The sequence below is a fragment of the Balaenoptera borealis genome, assembly GCF_965194805.1.
Source record: "Balaenoptera borealis genome assembly, chromosome: X".
NCBI classification, from domain to species: domain Eukaryota; kingdom Metazoa; phylum Chordata; class Mammalia; order Artiodactyla; family Balaenopteridae; genus Balaenoptera; species Balaenoptera borealis.
Window position 1 is genome coordinate 63912773 of NC_138881.1, and position 24259 is coordinate 63937031.

General features: G+C 36.9%; 1 long non-coding RNA gene and 1 pseudogene across 2 annotated transcripts in view; one reads left to right on the plus strand and one right to left on the minus strand.

Annotated features, from left to right (window-relative positions):
• Positions 1 to 24259, plus strand: part of LOC309620687 (large ribosomal subunit protein uL16 pseudogene) — a 577085-nt pseudogene that overhangs the window by 252848 nt on the left and 299978 nt on the right. The gene's annotated exons all lie outside the window — the stretch shown is intronic.
• Positions 1 to 24259, minus strand: part of LOC309620804 — a 102178-nt gene that overhangs the window by 16260 nt on the left and 61659 nt on the right. Inside the window, exon 2 of the long non-coding RNA XR_014239648.1 lies at positions 58 to 97. This is a non-coding gene — a long non-coding RNA (uncharacterized lncRNA). The remainder of the gene's footprint in view (positions 1 to 57; positions 98 to 24259) is intronic.

Consider the following 24259-nt stretch of genomic DNA (forward strand, 5'->3'; position numbering starts at 1 on the left):
ATGCATCCAGTGCCCCAACTTCTCCAGGGTTGTCCAAAGGACTGTCATCTGTCTTACCAGTCTTGGAGCTCTGATGGATCTGGTGCAGTCTAGCCACCTAGGGAGAATGGAGGTGGTGGTTTGGGGTTAATATATGCTATAGTTTCACCCTCCTGCCTCCATTCATCACAGAGTGATCTAACAAAATCAAAGCTGATTTGCTCTGGGAAAGGAAGGAGATACCCAGAATCTCAAGCCAAGCAGATTGGTAGGAGGTCTTCTCTGTTACAAGGCCAGTCCTTGAAGACTAGGAGAGGTGTCTACATTGTCTAATGAACAGAGACCAACACAAAGAGTGAAAGAAAATGAAAAATTAGTAAAAGACATCCCCAAAAATGGAGTAAGTTAAATCTCCAGAAACCAACCTTAATGAAATAGAGTTATTGATTTAGCTGACAGAGAATTCAAAATGACTGTTGGAAAGATGTTTGCTGAGGTCAAGAGAATAATGCATGAACAAAGAGAAAATTTCAACAAAGAAATAGAAAATATCTTTATAGTACCAAAGAGAAATCGTGGAGCTAAACTGAAATTTTAATTAAAGAGGTTCAAGAGCAGACTAGATCAACGAGAAGAAATGATTATCAAACTCAAAGAAGGGTTCTTGAAAATAGGTCAGTCAGAGAATAAAAAGAAATAAATTGAAAAAGAATGAATAAAGCTTCAGGGACTTATGAAACACCATGAAACAGACCAATATATGCATTATGAGTATTGCAGAAAGTAAAGAGAGAAAAGACCAGAAAGCTTAGTCAAAGGAATAATGGTTGAAAACTTCCCAGATCTCTGAAAGGAAATGGCCATCCAGATACAAGAAGCCCAAAAGAAACCAATCAAATAAAAGCAAAGAAATCCACACCAAGATACATCATAATCAAATTGTCAAAAGTCCAAGTAAAACAGAATTTTGAAAGCGGAAAAAGAAAAGCAAATTGTAACATAAGATTTTTCAGCACAAACCTTGCACATCAAAAGGGAGTGTGATGGTATATTCAAAGTGCTAAAATTAAAAAAAACAACACAACTGCCAACCAATTACATATACCTATAAAACTGTCCTTCAAAAATAAGAATAGGAGTGAATATATAAACAGCTCATACAACTCTATCAAAAAACAAACAACCTGATTAAAAAATGAGCAGAAGACCTGAATAGACATTTCTCCAAAGAAGATACACAGATAGCCAACAGGCACATGAAAAGATGCTCAACATCACAAATTGTGAGAGAAAGGCAAATCAAAACAGCAATGAGCTATCACCTCATACCAGGCAGAATGGCTATCATCAAAAAGTCTACAGGTAACAAATGTTGGAGAGAATGTGGAAAAAAGGGAACCCTTGTACAATATCGGTGGGAATGTAAAATGCTGCAGCCACTCTGGAAAACATTATGGAGGTTTCTCAAAAAACTAGAAATAGAACTACCATATTGCCCAGCAATTCCACTTTTGGGTGTATATCTGAAGAATATGAAAACACTAATTTTAAAAGACACATGCACCCCAATGTTCACAGCAGCACTATCGGCAATAGCCAAGACACAGAAACAACCCAGATGTTCATTAACAGATGAACGGATAAAGAAGATGTGATAGCTGAGGAACAAAGATGTCGGAGTAGAAGGACGTGCTTTCACTCCCTCTAGCGAGAACACCAGAATCACAACTAGCTGCTGGACAATCATTGACAGGAAGACACTGGAACTCACCAAAAAAGATACCCCACATCCAAAGACAAAGGAGAAGCCACATTGAGATGGTAGGAGGGGCGCAATCAGAGTAAAATCAAATCCCATAACTGGTGGGTGGGTGACACACACTGGCGAACACTTACACCACAGAAGTCCACCCACTGGAGTGAAGGTTCTGAGCCCCACATCGGGCTTCCCAACCTGGGGGTCCGGCAACGGGAGGAGGAATTCATAGAGAATCAGACTTTGAAGCCTAGTGGGAATTGATTACAGGACTTCGAAAGGACTGGGGGAAACAGAGACCCCACTCTTGGAGGGCAGACACAAAATAGTGTGCACATTGGGACCCAGGGGAAGAAGCAGTGACCCCGCGGGAGACTGAACCAGACCTACCTGCTAGTGTTGGAGGGTCTCCTGCAGAGGCAGGGGGTGGTTCTGTTTCACCGTGGGGACAAGGACACTGGCAGCAGAAGTTCTGGGAAGTACTCCTTGGCATGAGCCCTCCCAGAGTCTGTCATTAGCCCCACCAAAGAGCCCAGGTAGGCTCCAGTGTTGGGTTGCCTCAGGCAAAAAAACCAACAGGGAGGGAACCCAGCCCCACCCATCAAAAGTCAAGTGCATTAAAGTTTTACTGACCTCTGACCACCACAGCAACAGTCAGCTATATCCATCACCAGAGCCTCCCATCAAGCCTCTTAGATAGCCTCAACCACCAGAGGGCAGACAGCAGAAGCAAGAAAAACTAGAATCCTGCAGCCTGTGGAACAAAAACCACATTCAAGACAAGACAGGATGAAAAGGCAGAGGGCTATATACCAGATGAAGGAACAAGATAAAACCCCAGAAAAACAACTAAATGAAGTGGAGATAGGCAACCTTCCAGAAAAAGAATTCAGAATAATGATAGTGAAGATGATCCAGGACCTCGGAATAAGAATGCAGGCAAAGATCGAGAAGATGCAAGAAATGTTTAACAAAGACCTAGAAGAATTAAAGAACAAACAAACAGAGATGACCAATACAATAACTGAAATGAAAACTACCCTAGAAGGAATCAATAGCAGAATAACTGAGGCAGAAGAACGGATAAGTGACCTGGAAGACAGAATGGTGGAATTCACTGCTGCGGAACAGACTAAAGAAAAAAGAATGAAAAGAAATGAAGACAGCCTAAAAGACCTCTGGGACAACATTAAACGCAACAGCATTCTCACGATAGGGGTCCCAGAAGGAGAAGAGAGAGAGAAAGGACCAGAGAAAATATTTGAAGAGATTATAGTTGAAAACTTCCCTAACATGGGAAAGGAAATAGCCACCCAAGTCCAGGAAGCACAGCGAGTCCCATACGGGATAAACCCAAGGAGAAACACGCTGAGACACATAGTAATCAAATTGGCAAAAATTAAAGACAAAGAAAAATTATTGAAAGCAGCAAGGGAAAAACGACAAATAACATACAAGGGAACTCCCATAAGGTTAACAGCTGATTTCTCAGCAGAAACTCTACAAGCCAGAAGGGAGTGGCATGATATACTTAAAGTGATGAAAGGGAAGAACCTACAACCAAGATTGCTCTACCCAGCAAGGATCTCATTCAGATTCAGTGGAGAAATCAAAAGCTTTACAGACAAGCTAAAGCTAAGGGAATTCAGCACCACCAAACCAGCTCTACAACAAATGCTAAAGGAACTTCTCTAAGTGGGAAACACAAGAGAAGAAAAGGACCTACGAAAACAAACCCAAAACAATTAAGAAAATGGTCATAGGAACATACATATCGATAATTACCTTAAATGTGAATGGATTAAAGGCTCCAACCAAAAGACACAGGCTTGCTGACTGGATACAAAAACAAGACCCATATATATGCTGTCTACAAGAGACCCACTTCAGACCTAGGGACACATACAGACTGAATGTGAGGGGATGGAAAAAGATATTCCATGCAAATGGAAATCAAAAGAAAGCTGGAGCAGCTATACTCATATCAGATAAAATAGACTTTAAAATACAGAATGTTACAAGAGACAACGAAGGACACTACATAATGATCAAGGGATCAATCCAAGAAGAAGATATAACAATTATAGATATATATGCACCCAACATAGGAGCACCTCAATACATAAAGCAACTGCTAACAGCTATAAAAGAGGAAATCAACAGTAACACAGTAATAGTGGGGGACTTTAAAACCTCACTTACACCAATGGACAGATCATCCAAAATGAAAACAAATAAGGACACAGAAGCTTTAAATGACACAATAGACCAGATAGAATTAATTGATATTTATAGGACATTCCATCCAAAAACAGCAGATTACACGTTCTTCTCAAGGGCGCACAAAACATTCTCCAGGATAGATCACATCTTGGGTCACAAATCAAGCCTCACTAAATTTAAGAAAATTAAAATCATATCAAGCATCTTTTCTGACCACAACGCTATGAGATTAGAAATGAATTACAGGGGAAAAAACGAAAAAACACAAACACATGGAGGCTAAACAATAGGTTTCAAAATAACCAAGAGATCACTGAAGAAATCAAAGAGGAAATCAAAAACAACCTAGAGACAAATAACAATGAAAACACGAAGATCCAAAACCTATGGGATGCAGCAAAAGCAGTTTTAAGAGGGAAGTTTATAGCTCTACAAGCCTACCTAAAGAAACACGAAAAATCTCAAGTAAACAATCTAACCTTACACCTAAGGAACTAGAGAAAGATGAACAAACAAAACCCAAAGTTAGTAGAAGGAAAGAAATCATAAAAATCAGAGCAGAAATAAATGAAACAGAAACAAACAAAACAATAGCAAAGATCAATAAAACTAAAAGCTGGTTCTTTGAGAAGATAGACAAAATTAATAAGCCATTAGCCAGACTCATCAAGAAAAAGAGGGAGAGGACTCAAATCATTAAAATTAGAAATGAAAAAGAAGTTACAACAGACACCGCAGAAATACAAAGCATCCTAAGAGACTACTACAAGCAACTCTATGCCAATAAAATGGACAACCTGGAAGAAATGGACAAATTCTGAGAAAGGTATAACCTTCCAAGACTGAACCAGGAAGAAATAGAAAATATGAACAGACCAATCACAAGTAATGAAATTGAAACCATGATTAAAAATCTTCCAACAAACTAAAGTCCAAGACCAGGTGGCTTCATAGGTGAATTATATCAAACATTTAGAGAAGAGCTAACACCCATCCTTCTCAAACTCTTCCAAAAAATTGCAGAGGAAGGAACAGTCCCAAAGTCATTCTATGAGACCACCATCACCCTGATACCAAAAGCAGACAAAGAAACTGCAAAAAAAGAAAATTACAGACCAATATCAATGATGAAGATAGATGCAAAAATCCTGAACAAAATACTAGCAAACAGATTCCAACAACACATTAAAAGGATCATACACCACGATCAAGTCGGATTTATCCCAGGGATGCAAGGAATCTTCAATATACACAAATCAATCAATGTGATACACCATATTAACAAATTGAAGAATAAAAATCATATGATCATCTCAATAGATGCAGAAAAAGCTTTTGACAAAATTCAACACTGATTTATGATAAAAACTCTCCAGAAAGTGGGCATTGAGGGAATCTACCTCAACCTAATAAAGGTCATATACCACAAACCCACAGCAAACATCATTCTCAATGGTGAAAAACTGAAATCATTTCCTCTAAGATCAAGAACAAGGCAAGGATGTCCACTCTCACCACTATTATTCAACATAGTTTTGGAAGTCCTAGCTACAGCAATCAGAGAAGAAAAAGAAATAAAAGGAATACAAATTGGAAAGGAAGAAGTAAAACTGTCAGTGTTTGCAGATGACATGATACTATCATAGAGAATCCTAGAAATGCCACCAGAAAACTACTAGAGCTAATGAATGAATTTGGTAAAGTTGCAGGAAACAAAATTAATGCACAGAAATCTCTTGCATTCTTATACACTAATGATGAAAAATCTGAAAGAGAAATTATGGAAACACTCCCGTTTACCATTGCAACAAAAATAATAAAATACCTAGGAATAAACCTACCTAGGGAGATAAAAGACCTGTATGCAGAACACTATAAGACACTGATGAAAGAAATTAAAGATGATACCAACAGATGGAGAGATATACCATGTTCTTGGATTGGAAGAATCAATATTGTGAAAATGGCTATACTACCCAAAGCAATCTACAGATTCAATGCAATCCCTATCAAATTACCAATGGCATTTTTTATGGAACTAGAACAAATCATCTTAAAATTTGTATGGAGACACAAAAGACCCCGAATAGCCAAAGCAGTCTTGAGGGAAAAATACGGAGCTGGAGGAATCAGACTCCCTGACTTCAGACTATACTACAAAGCTACAGTAATGAAGACAATATGGTACTGGCACAAAAACAGAAACATAGATCAATGGAACAAGATAGAAAGCCCAGAGGTAAACCCACCCACCTATGGTCAACTGATCTATGGCAAATGAGGCAAGGCTATACAATGGACAAAAGACAGTCTCTTCAATAAGTGGTGCTGGGAAAACTGGACAGCTACATGTAAAAGAATGAAATTAGAACACTCCCTAACACCATACACAAAAATAAACTCAAAATGGACTTGAGACCTAAATGTAAGACCAGACACTATAAAATTCTTAGAGGAAATCATAGGCAGAACAGTCTTTGACATAAATCGCAGCAAGATCTTTTTTGATCCCCCTCCTAGTGTAACGGAAATAAAAACACAAATAAACAAATGGGACCTAATGAAACTTCAAAGCTTTTGCACAGCAAAGGAAACCATAAACAACACGAAAAGATAACCCTCAGAATGGGAGAAAATATTTGCAAATGAATCAACGGACAAAGGATTAATCTCCAAAATATATAAACAGCTCATGCAGCTCAATATTAAAGAAACAAACAACCCAATCCAAAAATGGGCAGAAGACCTAAATAGACATTTCTCTAAAGAAGACATACAGATGGTCAAGAAGCACATGAAAAGCTGCTCAACATCACTAATTATTAGAGAAATGCAAATCAAAACTGCAATGAGGTATCACCTCACACCAGTTAGAATGGGCATCATCAGAAAATCTACAACCAACAAGTGCTGGAGCGGGTGTGGAGAAAAGGGAACCCTCTTGCACTTTTGGTGGGAATGTAAATTGATACAGCCACTATGGAGAACAGTATGGAGGTTCCTTAAAAAGCTAAAAATAGAATTACCATATGACCCAGCAATCCCACTACTGGGCATATACCCAGAGAAAACCGTAATTCAAAATGACACATGCACCCCAATGTTCATTGCAGCACTATTTACAATAGCCAGGTCATGGAAGCAACCTAAATGCCCATCAACAGACGAATGGATAAAGAAGATGTGGTACATATATACAATGGAATATTACTCAGCCATAAAAAGGAACGAAATTGAGTCATTTGTTGAGACGTGGATGGATCTAGAGACTGTCATACAGAGTGAAGTAAGGCAGAAAGAGAAAAACAAATATCGTATATTAACGCATGTATATGGAACCTAGAAAAATGGTACAGATGAACCAGTTTGCAGGGCAGAAGTTGAGACACAGATGTAGAGAACAAACGTATGGACACCAAGGGGGGAAAACCGCAGTGGGGTGGGGATGGTGGTGTGCTGAATTGGGTGATTGGGATTGACATGTATACACTGATGTGTATAAAATTGATGACTGATTAAAAAAAAAAAGAAGATGTGATATATTTATACATGGAATATTACTTAGCCATAAAAAGAATGAAGTTCTGCCCTTTGCAGGAATGTGGATAGAGCTAGAGAATATTATGCTTAGTGACATAAGTCAGACAAAGACAAATACTGTAAGATAGCACTTATATGTGGAATCTAAAAATACATACAAATGAATGTATATGCAAAACAGAAACAGACTCACAGATATAGAATGCAAACTCGTGGTTACCAAAGGAGGGAGAGGAGGGGAGGGACAAATTAGGGGTATGGGATTAAGAGATACAAACTGCTATGTATAAAATAGATGAGCAACAAGGATATATTGCATAGCACAGGGAATTATAGCCATTATCTTGTAATAACTTTTAATTGAATATAATTTGTAAAAGTACAGAATCATTATGCTGTATACCTGAAACTAATATAATATTAGAAATCAACTGTACTGCAATTTTTCAAAAAGGATCAACAAAATGAGAAAACAACCTATGGAATGGGAAGAAATATTTTTAAACCATATATTTGATAAGGGGTTAATATCCAACACATATTTTAAAACTCATGCAAAATAGAAAAAAATATATACAAATATTCCAATAGTTTAAACAGGCAAAGGACCTTCAAAGACATTTTTCCAAAGAAGATATATGAATGGCCAAAAAGTACATGAAAAGTTGCTCATAGCTAATCATGAGAGAAATGCAAGTCAAAACCACAATCAGATATCACCTCACACCTGTCAGAATGATTATTATTTAAAAAAAAGATAAAGATAACAAATGCTGGTGAGAATGTGGAGAAAGGAAACACTTGTGCATTACTGGTGGAATTGTAAATTGTTACAGCCAATATTGAAAACAGTATGGAGGTTCCTCAAAAAATTAAAAATAGAACTATCATATGATCCAGAAACTCCACTTCTGGAAATACATTAAAAGGAAATGGAAACATTTTGTCTGAGATATCTTGACCCCCATATTAATAGCAGCATTGTTCATAATAACCAAGATATGGAAACAACCTTAGGGTTCATTGATGAATGAATGTATAAAAATGTTTTGATGTATATATACAATGGAATAATATTTAGCCATCAAAAGGAAGGAAATCAAAAAAAAAAGGGAAGGAAATCCTGCTATCGGTGACAACATGGATGGAATTGAGAGTATTGTGCTAAGTAAAGTAAGTCAGAAAAGAGAAAGACGAATACTGTATGATCTCTCTTATATGTTGAAACTTTAAAAAAAAATACTCATAGAAAAAGAAATCAGGTTTGTGGTTACGAGATGGGAGGTGGCAGGGTGGAAGAATTGGATGAAGGAGGCCCAAAGGTACAAATGTCCAGTTAATAAATGAGTACTGGGCATGTAATCTACAACATGATGACTAGCGTTAATACTGATGTATAAGTATATAGTATATTTGAACATTATTAAGAGAGTAGATGCTAAGAGCTCTCATCACAAGGCAAAAATATTATTTTTTCTTATTTTTGTTTCTACATGTGATGTTGGACATTAACTTATAGTGGTAATCATTTCACAATATATAAAAGTCAAGTCATTATGCTGTACACATTAAAATTACACAGTGGTGTACATCTATTATATCTCAATAAAACTGGAAGAAATTTTTAACAGAAGTAAAACTTGAAAATTCACAAATATGTGGAAATTAAACAATACAATCTTGAAAAAAAATTGGGTCAAAGAAAAAGTCAAAAAGGAAATTTTAAATATCTCAAGACAAATGGAAATGAAACATACCAATACTTAATGAGGTGCAGCAAAGACAGCACCAAGAGTGAAATTCATAATGATAAGCACCTACATTAAAAAAGAAGAAACAACCCAAATACAGAACCCAAATTTACATCTCAGTGAGCTAGAAAAAGAACAAACTAAGACCAAAGTTAGCAGAAGGAAGGAAATAATAAACATTAGAGCAGAAATAAACAAAATAGAAAATAGGAAAACAACAAGAAAAAAAATCAATGAAACTGAGTTGGATTTTTAAAAGATAAACCAAATTGATAAAACTTTAGCCAGTTAAGAGAAAAAGAGGACTCTCACAGATGTAGAGAACAAACTTATGGTTACCAAGAGGGGAAAGGGGGGGGTGGAATGAATTGGGAGATTGGGATTGACATATATACACTACTATGTATAAAATAGAAAACTAATGAGAACCTGCTGTAGAGCACAGGGAACTCTACTCAACGATCTGTGGTGACCTAAATGGGAAGGAAATCTAAAAAAGAGTGGATATATGTATACATATAACTGATTCACTTTGCTGCACAGCAGAAACTAACACAATATTGTAAAGCAACTATAGTCCAATAAAAATTATTTTAAAAAAAGAAAAAAGACGACTCAAATAAACCAGAGATAAAAGAAGATACATTACAACTGGTGACAGAAAAATACAAAAAAAAAAATCTTGAAACCACAACAAACTGAATGATCTAGAAGAATGGGAAAATTCCTAGAAACATACAATCTACCAAGACTGAATCTTGAAGAGATAGAAAGTCTGAACATGCCTATAACTAGTATGGAGGTTGAATCAGTAATCAAAAACTTCCCAACAAAGGAAAGCCCAGGACCATGTGGCCTCACTAGTGAATTTTAATGCACAACAAAGAGAAATTAACACCTACACTTCTCAAACCCTGTCCCAAAAAATTGAAGAGGGGGGGAAAACTTTCAAACTCATTTTATGACAGCAGCATTACCCTGATACCACAGCAAGGCAAAGTCATTACACAAAAAGAAAAATACAGGCCAATATACCTAATGATTATAGATGCAAAACCCTCAACATATGCAAATCAATTAATGCGATACACCATATTTACAGAATAAAGGATAAATATCACATGATCATCTTTTTCTTGTAAATTTATTTATTTATTTATTTATCTTTGGCTGCTTTGGGTCTTTGTTGCTGCTCATGGGCTTTCTCTAGTTGTGGCAAGCTGGGGCTACTCTTTGTTGCAGTGCATGGGCTTCTCATTGTGGTGGCTTCTTTTGTTGTGGAGCGTGGGTGTAGGTGGGCGGGCTTCAGTAGTTGTGGCTCGCTGGCTCTAGAGTGCAGGCTCAGTAGTTGTGGTGCACAGGCTTAGTTGTTCCGTGGCATGTGGGATCTTCCTGGCCCAGGGATCGAACCCATGTCCCCTGCATTGGCAGGCAGATTCTTAACCACTGTGCCACCAGGGAAGCCCCACATGATCATCTTGATAGATGCCAAAAAACATTTGACAAAATTCAACACCCTTTCATGAAAAAATTCTCTACAAACTAGGAATGGAAAGCACCCCAATATAATAAGGATCATATGTAATAAGTCCACAACTAACATCATACACAATGGTGAAAAGCTGAAAGCTTTTCCTCAAACATCAGGAACAAGAAAAAGATGCCCAAGCAAATGGGAAGACATAACATGTTCATGGATTGGAAGACTTAATATTGTTAAAATGTCCATACTGCCCAAAGCAATTTATAGATTATTGCAATTCTTATCAAAATCCCAATGGAATACTTAACAGAAATAGAAAAAAATAATTCTAGTGATACAATTAATATAAAACCATAAAATACCACAAACAGCCAAATCAATCCTGAAAAAGAAAAACAAGGCCGGAGGCATCACACTTCCTGATTTCAAATTATATGACACTATAATAATTAAAACAGTATGTTACTGACATAAAAACAGGTTTATACACCAATGGAACAGAATGGAGAGCCCAGAAATAAACCCACACATATACAGTCAACTGATCTTTGACAAGGGTTCCAAGAATACACAATGGGGAAAGAATAGTCTCTTCCACAAATTGTATTAGGATAACTGATATCCACAGGCAAAAAAAAAAAAAAAAGAAATTGGACCCCCCTCACTGACACCATATGTAAAAGCCAACTCAAAATGGCTTAAAGACTTAAAACATAAGAACTGAAACCATAAAACTCCTAGGAAAAAACATAAAGGAAAAATTTCTTCACATTGGTCTTGGCAATGAGTTCTTGCATATGATACCAAAAGCACACACAACAAAGACAAAAATGAACAAGTGGGACTACATCAAACTAAAAAGCTTCTGCAAAGCAAAAGAAACAGCAGAATGAAAGGCAACCTAGAGAATGGAAGAAAATATTTGCAAACAATGTATCTGATAAGGGGTTAATATGCAAACTATATATGGAATTCCTATACCTGAATAGTAAAAAATCTAATAATATGATTTTAAAATAGGCTAAGAAACTGAGTAGACACTTCTCCAAAGAAGACATGCAAATGGCCAACCAATAGATGAAAAAGTGCTTGATATCACTAATCATCAGGGAATCGTAAATCAAAACCACAGTAAGCCCTCACACCTGTTAGAATGACTACTGAAGGAAATTCTGCAATATGTGACAACATGAATTAGCTTCAGTGACATTATGCTAAGTGAAATAAGCCAAAATACTGAATAATTCCATTTACACGAGGTATCTAAAATAGTCAAATTCATAGAATCAAAGAGTAGAATGATGGTTGCCAGGTGCTGAGGTGAGGGAGAAATGAGGAGTTACTAATCAATGGGAATAAAGGTTCAGTTAAGCAAAATGAATAAATTCAAGAGATCTGCTTTATAACATTGTACTTATAGTCAACACTAACTTTAAAATGTATTAAGAGAGCAGATCTTTTGTTACATGTTGTTACCACTTAAAATTAAAAGATCCTTACCAGAAAAAATCCAACATATGTATGTAAAAAAATGAGAAGGAAATAAAAACATGTGCAGTGAAGTGAATTTTTATGTCCACCCCAAATTCACATGTTGAAATCCTAGCCCCCAAGGTGGGATTAGGTAGTAGGACCTTTGGGATGTCATTTATTCATGAGAGTGGAGGTCAATCACCCATTTCTCCATATGATGTTACAGCAAAAAGATAGCTGTCAATGAGGAAGTGGGTCCTCATCAAACACCAAATCTGCCAGCACCATGATCTTGGACTTCTTAGCCCACAGAACTGTGAGAAATAAATTTCTGTTGTCTGTAAGCTACTCAGTCTATGGTATTTCTGTTGTAGAAACCTGAACAGATTAAGACAACACATGACAGCAAAAAATTAGTTAAAGAAAGTAAAAGATGGGCTTCCCTGGTGGCACAGTGGTTAAGAATCTGCCTGCCAATGCAGGGGACACTGGTTCAAGCCCTGGTCTGGGAAGATCCCACATGTCGTGGAGCAACTGAGCCCGTGTGTCACAACTACTGAGCCTGCTATCTAGAGCCTGTGAGCCACAAATACTGAGCCCACAGACCACAACTACTGAAGCCTGTGCACCTAGAGCCCATGCTCAACAACAAGAGAAGCCACTGCAATGAGAAGCCCGTGCACCACACCGAAGAGTAGTCCCCACTCACCGCAACTAGAGAAAGCCCATGTGCAGCAACAAAGACCCAACACAGCCAAAAATGAAGAAAGAAAATAAAAATAAAGAAAAAGAAAAAAGAAAGCAAAATGCAATAGTGGAAGAATTGAGGAACCAAAAAGATATGACACATAGAAAACAAATAACAAAATGGCATAAGTAAATCTCTCCTTATGAGTAATTACTCTAAATGTAAATGAATTAAACTCTCCAATAAAAAACAGAGACTGGCAGAATGGAATGTTTTAAAATCATCAACTGTATGCTCTCTACAAGAGACTCACTTTGGATCCAATGACAGAAATGCACTGAAAGTGAAAGAATGGAACAGGGTATTCCATCCAAATAATAACCCAAAAAGAACTGTGGTGACTATACTAATATCAGAGAAAATCAACTTTATTCAAAACTATAACAAGAGACAAAGAAGGATATTATATATCAATAAAAAGGAGAGCCCAACAAAAAGCTATAAAAATTACACACATATATAGACATAACAGCAGAGTCTCAATATATATGATACAAACATTGTAAGAAATAAAGAAATAGACAGTTCTACAATAATAGTTAGAGCCTTCTACACTCCACTTTCAATAATGGATAAAACTATCAAACAGAATTAATGAGGGAACAAAGGACTTTAAAAACAGTATGAATCAACTAGATGTAACAGACATATACAGAACACTCCACCCATAAACAGCAGAATACACATTCTTCTCACATGAAACATTCTCCAGGATGAACCATATGTTAGGTAACCAAAAATGTCACAATAAATTTTAAAATATTTAAATAATCCAAACTATCTTCTCTCACCACAATGGAATGAAACTAGAAATTAATAACAGATGGAAAACTAGAAAATTCACAAACACGTGGATGTTAGACAGCATATTCTTAAACAATCAATGGGTCAAATAAGAAATCACAAGTTAAATTAGAAAATACTTTGAGACTAATGAATCAAAAACACAAAGGACCAGAACTATGAAATGAAGCAGAATCAGTATTCAGAGGGAAAATTACAATGATAAATTCGTACATTAAAAAGGAAGAAAGGGGACTTCCCTGGGGGTGCAGTGGTTAAGAATCCACCTGCCAATGCAGGGAACATGGGTTTGATCCCTGGTCCAGGAAGATCCCACATGCCAATGGAGCAACTAAGCCCATGTGCCACAACTACTGAGGCTGCGCTCTAGAGCCCACAAGCCACAACCACTGAGCCCACGCACCACAACTACTGAAGCCCGTGTGCCTAGACCCCGTGCTCTGCAACAAGAGAAGCCACTGCAATGAGATGCCTGTGCACCACAACGAAGAGTAGCCCCCACTTGCCACAACTAGAGAAAGCCCATGCACAACAACGAAGACCCAATGCATCCAAAAATAAATAAATAGAATAAATAAATTAGTAAAAAAAAGAAAGAAAGATCTCAAATCAATAATCATATTTTACACCTCGAGGAGCTTGAGAAAAAATAGCAAACTACACCAAAAACTGACAGAAGCAAGGAAATTATAAATATTAGAGAGGAGTTTAAAAAATAGAGAATGAGAAACAATAGAGAAAACTGATGAAACCAAAGTTGGTTCTTTGAATAAATCAACAAAGATAAAACTTTAGCTAGGCTAAGAAGAAAAGACTGAATTATTTACTTCTGAAAATCAGAAATAGAAGTGGGAACATTACTACCAACCTTACAAAAAGAAAAAGATTATAAGAGAATATAATGAGCAATGTTTTTAAATAATTGATATTGGAGTATAGTTGCTTTACAATGTTGTGTTAGTTTCTGCTGTACAGCAAAGTGAGTCAGTAATACATATACATATACCCACTCATTTTTAGATTCCCTTCCCATCTAGGTCACCATGGAGCACTGAGTAGAGTTCCCTATGCTATGCAGTAGGTTCTCATTAGTTATCTATTTTATGTATAGTAGTGTATATATGTCAATCCCAATCTCCCAATTCATCCCACCACACCCCCTCCCATTCCTTGGTAAACATAAATTTGTTTTCTACATCTGTGACTCTATTTCTGCTTTGCAAATAAGTTCATCTGTACCATTTTCTTAGATTCCACATATAAGTGATATTATATGATATTTGTCTTTCCCTTTCTGACTTACTTCACTCTGTATGACAATCTCTCAGTCCATCCATGTCTCTGCAAATGGTACTATTTCATTCCTTTTTTTATGGTTGAGTAATATTCCATTGTATATATGTAACACATATTCTTTATCCATTCTTCTGTCGATGGACATTTATGTTGTTTGCATGTCCCGGCTATTGTAAATAGAGCTGCAACGAACGCTGGGGTGCATGAGTATGCCTCATTTCAAATTATGCTTTTCCCCAGATATATGCCCAAGAGTGGAATTACAGGGTCATATGGCAGCTCTACTTTTAGATTTTTTAAGGAACTGCCATACTGTTCTCCATAGTGGGTGTACCAATTTATATTCCCACCAACAGTGTAGGAAGGTTCCCTTTTCTTCACACCCTCTACAGCATTTATTGTTTGTAGATTTTTTGATGATGGCCATTCTGACTGGTGTGAGGTGATACCTCATTATAGTTTTGATTTGCATTTCTCTAATGATTAGTGATGTTGAGCTTATTTTCATGTGTTTGTAGGCCATCTGTATGTCTTGTTTGGAGAAATGTCTATTTAGGTCTTCTGCCCATTTTTGGATTGGGTTGTTTGTTTTTTTGATATTGAGCTGCATGAGTTGTTTGCATACTTTGGAGAGTAATCCCTTGTCAGTTGCTTCATTTGCAAATATTTTCTCCCATCCTGAGGGTAGTCTTTTCGTTTTGTTTGTGGTTTCCTTTGCTGTGCAAAAGCTTTTAAGTTTGATTAGGTCCCACTTCTTTATTTTTCTTTTTATTTTCATTACTCTAGGAGGTAGATCAAAAAAGAACTTACTGCAATTTATGTCAATGAGTGTTCTGCCTATGTTTTCCTCTAAGAGTTTTATAGTATCTGGCCTTATTTTTAGGTCTTTAATCCATTTTATTTTTGTGTATCGTGTTAGGGAGTGTTCTAATTTCATTCTTTGACACATAACTGTCCAGTTTTCCCAGCACCACTATTGAAGAGACTGTCTTTTCTCCATTGCATATTCTTGCCTCCTTTGTCATAGATTAGGTGACCATAGGTGCATGGGTTTATCTCTGGGCTTTCTATCCTGTTCCATTGACATATATTTCTGTTTTTGTGCCAATACCATACTGCTTTGATTACTGTAGCTTTTTAATATAGTCTGAAATCAGGGAGCCTGATTCCTTCAGCTCCATTCTTGTTTCTCAAGATTGCTTTGGCTATACGGCGTCTTCTATGTTTCCAAACAAATTGTAAAATTTTTTGCTCTAATTCTGTGAAAAAGGCCAGTGATAGTTTGATAGGGATTGCATTGAATCTAAAGATTGCTTTGGGTAGTATAGTCATTTTCACAATGTTCATTCTTCCAATCCAAGAACATGGTATATCTCTCCATCTATTTGTATCATCTTTAATTTCTTTCATCAGTGTCTTACAGTTTTCTGCATACAGGTATTTTGTCTCCTTAGGTAGGTTTATTCCTAGGTATTTTATTGTTTTGATGTGATGGTAAATGGGATTGCTTCCTTATTTTCTCTTTCTGATCTTTCATTGTTAGTGTATAGGAATGCAAGAGATCTCCCTGCATTAATTTGGTATACTGCAACTTTACCAAATTCATTGATGAGCTCTAACACTTTTCTGGTAGCATCTTTAGGATTTTCTTTTTTTTTTAATATTTGAATTTTATTTTTTTTATTTTTTTATACAGCAGGTTCTTATTAGTCATCAATTTTATACACATCAGTGTATACATGTCAATCCCAATCGCCCAATTCATCATGCCACCACCACCACCCCCACACGGCTTTCCCAACTTGGAGTCCATAGGTTTGTTCTCTACATCTGTGTCTCAACTTCTGCCCTGCAAACCGGTTCATCTGTACCATTTTTAGAGGTTCCACACACATGTGTTAATATACGATATTTGCTTTACTCTTCCTGACATACTTCGCTCTGCATGACAGTCTCTAGAACCATCCACGCCTCAACAAATGACTAAATTTTGTTCCTTTTTATGGCTGAGTAATATTTCATTGTATATATGTACCACATCTTCTTAATCCATTCATCTGTCAATGGGCACTGAGGTTGATTCCATGACCTGCCTATTGTAAATAGTGCTGCAATGAATATTGGGGTGCATGTGTCTTTTTGAAATATGGTTTTCTCTGGGTATATGCCCAGTAGTGGGATTGCTGGATCATATGGTAATTCTATTTTTAGATTTTTAAGGAACCTCCATACTGTTCTCCATAGTGGCTGTATCAATTTACATTCCCACCAAAAGTGCAAGAGGGTTCCCTTTTCTCCACACCCGCTCCAGCATTTGTTGGTTGTAGATTTTCTGATGATGCCCATTCTAACTGGTGTGAGGTGATACTTCACTGTAGTTTTGATTTGCATTTCTCTAATAATTAGTGATGTTGAGCAGCTTTTCATGTGCTTCTTGGCCATCTGTATGTCTTCTTTGGAGAAATGTCTATTTAGGTCTTCTGCCCATTTTTGGATTGGGTTGTTTGTTTCTTTAATATTGAGCTGCATGAGCTGTCTATATATTTTGGAGATTAATCCTTTGTCCGTTGATTCATTTGCAAATATTTTCTCCCATTCTGAGGGTTGTCTTTTCGTGTTGTTTATGGTTTCCTTTGCTGTGCAAAAGCTTTGAAGTTTCATTAGGTCCCATTTGTTTATTTGTGTTTTTATTTCCATTACACTAGGAGGGGGATCAAAAAAGATCTTGCTGCGATTTATGTCAAAGACTGTTCTGCCTATGTTTTCCTCTAAGAGTTTTAAAGTGTCTGGTCTTACATTTAGGTCTCAAATCCATTTTGAGTTTATTTTTGTGTATGGTGTTAGGGAGTGTTCTAATTTCATTCTTTTACATGTAGCTGTCCAGTTTTCCCAGCACCACTTATTGAAGAGACTGTCTTTTGTCCATTGTATATCCTTGCCTCATTTGCCATAGATCAGTTGACCATAGGTGGGTGGGTTTACCTCTGGGCTTTCTATCTTGTTCCATTGATCTATGTTTCTGTTTTTGTGCCAGTACCATATTGTCTTCATTACTGTAGCTTTGTAGTATAGTCTGAAGTCAGGGAGTCTGATTCCTCCAGCTCCGTTTTTTTCCTTCAAGACTGCTTTGGCTATTCAGGGTCTTATGTGTCTCCATACAAATTTTAAGATGTTTTGTTCTAGTTCCATAAAAAATACCATTGGTAATTTGATAGGGATTGCATTGAATCTATAGATTGCTTTGGGTAGTATAGTCATTTTCACAGTATTGATTCTTCCAATCCAAGAACATGGTATATCTCTCCATCTGTTGGTATCATGTTTAATTTCTTTCATCAGTGTCTTATAGTTTTCTGCATACAGGTCTTTTGTCTCCCTAGGTAGGTTTATTCCTGGTATTTTATTCTTTTTGTTGTAATGGTAAATGGGAGTGTTTCCTTAATTTCTCTTTCAGATTTTGCATCATTAGTGTATAAGAATGCAAGAGATTTCTGTGCATTAATTTTGTTTCCTGCAACTTTACCAAATTCATTCATTAGCTCTAGTAGTTTTCTGGTGGCATTTCTAGGATTCTCTATGATAGTATCATGTCATCTGCAAACACTGACAGTTTTACTTCTTCCTTTCCAATTTGTATTCCTTTTATTTCTTTTTCTTCTCTGATTGCTGTAGCTAGGACTTCCAAAACTATGTTGAATAATAGTGGTGAGAGTGGACATCCTTGCCTTGTTCTTGATCTTAGAGGAAATGATTTCAGTTTTTCACCATTGAGAATGATGTTTGCTGTGGGTTTGTGGTATATGACCTTTATTAGGTTGAGGTAGATTCCCTCAATGCCCACTTTCTGGAGAGTTTTTATCATAAATCAGTGTTGAATTTTGTCAAAAGCTTTTTCTGCATCTATTGAGATGATCATATGATTTTTATTCTTCAATTTGTTAATATGGTGTATCACATTGATTGATTTGTGTATATTGAAGATTCCTTGCATCTCTGGGATAAATCCGACTTGATCGTGGTGTATGATCCTTTTAATGTGTTGTTGGAATCTGTTTGCTAGTATTTTGTTCAGGATTTTTGCATCTATCTTCATCATTGATATTGGTCTGTAATTTTCTTTTTTTGCAGTTTCTTTGTCTGCTTTTGGTATCAGGGTGATGGTGGTCTCATAGAATGACTTTGGGACTGTTCCTTCCTCTGCAATTTTTTGGAAGAGTTTGAGAAGGATGGGTGTTAGCTCTTCTCTAAATGTTTGATATAATTCACCTATGAAGCCACCTGGTCTTGGACTTTGGTTTGTTGGAAGATTTTTAATCATGGTTTCAATTTCATTACTTGTGATTGGTCTGTTCATATTTTCTATTTCTTCCTGGTTCAGTCTTGGAAGGTTATACCTTTCTCAGAATTTGTCCATTTCTTCCAGGTTGTCCATTTTATTGGCATAAAGTTGCTTGTAGTAGTCTCTTAGGATGCTTTGTATTTCTGCGGTGTCTGTTGTAACTTCTCCTTTTTCATTTCTCATTTTATTGATTTGAGTCCTCTCCCTCTTTTTCTTGATGAGTCTGGCTAATGGCTTATCAATTTTGTTTATCTTCTCAAAGAACCAGCTTTTAGTTTTATTGATCTTTGCTATTGTTTTTTTTGTTTCTATTTCATTTATTTCCGCTCTGATCTTTATGATTTCTTTCCTTCTGCTAACTTTGGGTGTTGTTTGTTCTTCTTTCTCTAGCTCCTCTAAATGTAAGGTTAGATTGTTTATTTGAGATTTTTCTTGTTTCTTGAGGTAGGCTTGTATAGCTATAAACTTCCCTCTTAAAACTGCTTTTGCTGCATCCTATAGGTTTTGGATCTTCGTGTTTTCATTGTCATTTGTCTCTCGGTATTTTTTGATTTCCTCTTTGACTTCTTCAGTGATCTCTTGGTTATTCAGTTACGTATTGTTTAGCCTCCATGTGTTTGTGTTTTTACCTTTTTTTCCCTGTAATTCATTTTCTAGTCTCACAGCATTGTGGTCAGGAAAGATGCTTGATATTTCAATTTTCTTAAATTTACTGAGGCTTGATTTGTGACCCAAAATGTGATCTATCCTGGAGAATGTTCCATGTGCAGTTGAGAAGAAAGTGTAATCTGCTGTTTTTGGATGGAATATCCTATAAATATCAATTCAATCTATCTGGTCTATTGTGTCATTTAAAGCTTCTGTGTCCTTATTTGTTTTCATTTTGGATGATCTGTCCGTTGGTGTAAGTGAGGTGTTAAAGTCCCCCACTATTATTGTGTTACTCTCGATTTCCTCTTTTATAGCTGTTAGCAATTGCCTTAAGTATTGAGGTGCTCCTATGTTGGGTACATATAAATTTATAATTGTTATATCTTTTTCTTGGATTGATCCCTTGATCATTATGTAGTGTTCTTCCTTGTCTCTTGTAACATTCTTTATTTTAAAGTCTATTTTATCTGATATGAGTATAGCTACTCCAGGTTTCTTTTGATTTCCATTTGCATGGAATATCTTTTTTCCATCCCTTCACTTTCAGTCTGTATCTGTCCCTAGGTCTGAAGTGGGTCTCTAGTAGACAGCATATATATGGGTCTTGTTTTTGTATCCATTCAGCAAGCCTGTGTCTTTTGGTTGGAGCATTTAATCCATTCACTTTTAAGGTAATTATCGATATGTATGTTCCTATGACCATTTTCTTAATTGTTTTGGGTTTGTTTTTGTAGGTCCTTTTCTTCTCTTGTGTTTCCCACTTAGAGAAGTTCCTTTAGCATTTGTTGTAGAGCTGGTTTGGTCATGCTGAATTCTGTTAGCTTTTGCTTGTCTGTAAAGCTTTTGATTTCTCCACTGAATCTGAATGAGATCCTTGCCGGGTAGAGTAATCTTGGCTGTAGGTTCTTCCCTTTCATCACTTTAAGCATATCATGCCACTCCCTTCTGGCTTGTAGAGTTTCTGCTGAGAAATCAGCTGTTAACCTTATGGCAGTTCCCTTGTATGTTGTCATTTTTCCCTTGCTGCTTTCAATAATTTTTCTTTGTCTTTAATTTTTGCCATTTTGATTACTATGTTTCTCCTTGGGTTTATCCTGTATGGGACTCGCTGCGCTTCCTGGACTTGGGTGGCTATTTCCTTTCCCATGTTAGGAATGTTTTTGACTATAATCTCTTAAAATATTTTCTTGGGTCCTTTCTCTCTCTCTTCTCCTTCTGGGACCCCTATAATGCAAATGTTGCTGTGTTTAATGTTGTCCCAGAGGTCTCTTAGGCTGTCTTCATTTCTTTTCATTCTTTTTTCTTTGTTTTGTTCCACAGCAGTGAATTCCACATTCTGTCTTCCAGGTCACTTATCCTTTCTTCTGCATCAGTTATTCTGCTCTTGATTCCTTCTAGTGTAGTTTTCATTTCAGTTATTTTATTGTGCATCTCTGTTTGTTTGTTCTCTAATTCTTCTAGGTCTTTGTCAAACATTTCTTTCAACTTCTTGACATTTGCCTCCATTCTATTTCGAGGTCCTGGATTATCTTCACTATTATTATTCTGAATTCTTTTTCTGGAAGGTTGTCTATCTCCACTTCATTTAGTTGTTTTCCTGGGATTTTATCTTTTTCCTTCATCTGGTACATAGCCCTCTGCCTTTTCATCTTGTCTATCTTTCTGTGAATGTGGTTTTTGTTTCACAGGCTGCAGGATTGTAGTTCTTCTTGCCTCTGCTGTCTGCCCTCTGGTGGATGAGGCTATCTAAGAGGCTTGTGTAAGTTTCCTGATGGCAGGGACTGGTTGTTGGTAGAGCTGATTGTTGCTCTGGTGGGCAGAGCTCAGTAAACCTTTAATCCACTTGACTGCTGATGGGTGGGGCTGATTTCCCTCCCTGTTGGTTGTTTGGCCTGAGGCAACCCAACACTGGAGCCTACATGGGCTCTTTGGTGGGGCTAATGACAGATTCTGGTAGGGTTCACACCAAGGAGTACTTCCCAGACCTTCTGCTGCCCGTTTGCTTGTCCCCACCATGAGCCACAGCCACCCCCCGCCTCTGCAGGAGATCCTCCAACACTAGCAGGTTGGTCTGGTTCAGTTTCCCCTGGGGTCACTGCTCCTTCCCCTGGGTCCCGATGTGCACACTACTTTGTGTGTGCCCTCCACGAGTGGAGTCTCTGTTTCCCCCAGTCCTGTCAAAGTCCTGCAATCAAATCCCGCTAACTTTCAAAGTCTGATTCTCTAGGAATTCCTCCTCCCATTGCCGGAACCCCAGGTTGGGAAGCCTGATGTGGGGCTCAGAACCTTCACTCCAGTGGGTGGACTTCTGTGGTATAAGTGTTCTGCAGTCTGTGAGTCACCCACCCAACCACCAGTTATGGGATTTGATTTTACTGTGATGGTGCCCCTCCTACCGTCTTATTGTGGCTTCTCCTTTGTGTTTGGATGTGGGGTATCTTCTTTGGTGAGTTCTAGTGTCTTCCTTTCAATGATTGTCCAGGAGCCTGTTGTGATTCTGGTGTTCTCACAAGGGGGAGTGAGATCACGTCCTTCTACTCCGTCATCTTGTTTCCTCCTAGGATTTTCTTTGTGTAGTATCATGTCATCTGCAAACAGTGACAGTTTTACTTCTCTTTAAATTTCTATTCGTTTTATTTCTTTTTCTTCTCTGATTGCCATGGCTAGGACTTCCAAAACTATGTTGAATAAAAATGGTGAGAATGGACATACTTTTCTTGTTCCTGATATCAGAGGAAATGTTTTCAGCTTTTCACCATTGAGTATGATGTTAGCTGTAGGTTTGTCATTTAAGGCCTTTGTTATGTTCAGGTAGGTTCCCTCTATACCCACTTTCTGGAGAGTTTTTATCATAAATGGTGTTGAATTTTGTTAAAAGTTTTTCTGCATCTATTGAGAAGATCATATGGTTTTTATTCTTCAGTTTGTTAATGTGGTGTATCACATTGATTGATTTGAAGGTATTGAAAAATCCTTGCATCCCTGGGATAAATTCCACTTGATCATGGTGTATGATCCCTTTTAATGTATTGTTGGATTTGGTTTGCTTGTATTTGGTTGAGGATTTTTGCGTCTATATTCATCAGTGATGTTGGCCTGTAATTTTCTTTTTTTGTGATATCTTTGTCTGCTTTTGGTATCAGGGTGATGACGGCCTAGAGCTTGGGAGTGTTCCTTCCTCTGCAAATTTTTGACAGAGTTTCAGAAGGACAGGTGTTAACTCTTCTCTAAATGTTTGATGGAATTCACCTGTGAAGCCATCTGGTCCTGGACTTTAGTTTGTTGGGAGTTTTTGAATCATACTTTCAATCTCAGTACTTGTGATTGGTCTGTTCGTATTTTCTATTTCTTCCTGTTTCAGTCTGGAAACTTGTACCTTTCTAGGAATCTGTCCACTTTTTCTAGATTATACATTTTATTGGCGTATAGCAGCTGGTAGTAGTCTCTTGTGATCTTTTGTATTTCTGTGGTGTCCATTGTAACTTCTCCTTTTTCAGTTTTAATTTTATTGATTTGAGTCCTCTCCCTTTTTTCTTGATGAGTCTAGATAAAGGTTTATCAATTTTGTCTTTCTTCTCAAAGAATCAGCTTTTAGTTTCATTGATCTTTGCTATTCTTTTCTTCATCTCTATTTCATTTATTTCTGCTCTGATCTTTATGATATTTTTCCTTCTACTAAGATTGGGTTTTGTTTGTTCTTCTTTCTCTAGTTGTTTTAAGTATAAGGTTAGGTTGTTTAAGATTTTTCTTGTTTATTGAGGTAAGATTCTATTGCTATAAACTTCCCTCTTAGAACTGCTTTTGCTGCATCACATAGCTTTTGGATTGCCATGTTTTCACTGTAATTTGTCTCTAGGTAATTTTTGATTTCCTCTTTGATTTCTTCAACGATCCATTGGTTATTTAGTAACATATTGTTTAACTTCAATGTGTCTGTGTTTTTTCCATTTTTTTCCTCTAATTGATTTCTAATCTCATAGCATTGTGATCAGAAAAGAGGCTTGATATTATTTCAATTTTCTTAAATTTATTGAGGCTTAATTTGTGACCCAAGATGTGATCTATCCTGTAGAATGTTCCACATGCACTTGAAAAGAAAGTGTATTCTACTGCTTTCGGATGGAATGCCCCATAAATATCAATTAAGTCTATTTGGTCTAATATGTCATTTAAGGCTTGTGCTTCCTTTTAAGTTTTCTGTCTGGATGATCTGTCC